This window comes from Gekko japonicus, unplaced genomic scaffold (assembly GCF_001447785.1).
Source record: "Gekko japonicus isolate JY-2015 unplaced genomic scaffold, Gekko_japonicus_V1.1 scaffold1901, whole genome shotgun sequence".
NCBI classification, from domain to species: Eukaryota; Metazoa; Chordata; class Lepidosauria; order Squamata; family Gekkonidae; genus Gekko; species Gekko japonicus.
The window spans coordinates 368,366-369,860 of record NW_015177070.1 but is presented as its reverse complement, the minus strand read 5'-3'; positions in this window follow the sequence as shown (position 1 = coordinate 369,860).

Below are 1,495 nucleotides of genomic sequence, written 5' to 3'. Positions count from 1 at the left end.
CAGAGGCACCCCCTCACACCATGGCAGCTTGAGGCCTAACTGACACTTGGTGAGCTTCTTGCTTGGCCTGGACTCCTGAGTGGGGGCCACTTCCGCTCAGGGCCTTGTTTTGAGCAGCAGCAAACTAGGTGCTTGCGGGTTCTCACAGGCAGCACATGGAGGTGGTGGCCATTCATTCTCCAGCCCCTAGTGCTCAGAGAGCCCAACTGCCTCTGGCTCGCTTCGTTGGATGCATTTTCTTTCTGAGCTGCCTTCCAGGGTGTTAGAAAGGCCATCTCTCGTAGTGGCCACCAGCATGTTGTGTGGCATTGAATTCATGCTCCGTGTGCGTTGTCGTGTGAAGAAACACTCTTCTTTGTCAGTACTGAGCCTGTGGCCATCAGTAACCATATTCTGTGAGAGACGATGTTCTCTCTCCACATCATGCATCAGTCTTTGTACCATGAGTCCCTCTTGTTTGCTGTTTTGCCCCAACACGAAAGACCCCTCAAGGCTCCTACCCTTGGCTGGCACTTTTCTGTACCTTTCCCTGCTTCGTGAGGTCCTTGTGGTGAAGAGGCAGCAAGAACCAGGCAGGGATTCCAAGCGTGGCCTTTCTTTTGTGGCACTTTTGTAGAATGTTATTTATTTATTATCAAATTTATACCCCGCCCTCCCCACAAAGCGGGCTCAGGGCTGCTTCCATAAAAGCATAAATACACTAAAATTGCACAATATTTAACAACACAAATAAAAACAATATAAATACAAAAACTGCTGGCGGCAGTTAAAAATTAACCTAGATGGTATATTGTCAGAGTAAATTTCCACTGCCCAGATGTTCCACGATGTTTCTGCTCATAATCAGTTGGATGTTAAAACCACAGACCAGAGCTCTGCAGTAACGGCCTGCAATAGCGGCCTGCAGTAACGGCGGCCCCTAATTAAATGCATGGTGGAAGAGCTCCATCTTGCAGACCCTGCGGAACTGCAAAAGGTCCCGCAGGGCCCTGATCTCCTCCAGGAGCTCGTTCCACCAGGTAGGGGCCACCACTGAAAAGGCTCCGGCTCTGGTAATAGCTAGCTTGGCCTCCCTTGGGCCAGGGAGGCGATTTTGAGACCCAGACCATAGTGCTCTCGGGTATATGTGGGGAAAGGCGGTCCCGTAGGTATGTTGGACCCTGGCCATATAGGGCTTTAAAGGTAAGAACCAGCACCTTGAAGCGGATTCGGTATGCTATTGGCAGCCAGTGCAGTGTCCTCAGCACAGGCTGGATGTGCTCCCATCTAGGGAGACCCATCAACAGCCTGGCTGCGGCATTCTGCACCAGCTGCAGCTTCCGGATCCGCAACAAGGGCACCCCATGTAGAGAGTGTTACAGTAGTCTAGTCTCAAGGTAACCATCGCATGGATCCCTGTGGCCAGGTCAGTGCAGTCAAGGAAGGGAACCAACTGCCTAATCAGCCTAAGGTGGTAAAAGGCCGACTTATCAGTGGCCGCTACCTGGGCCTCCAT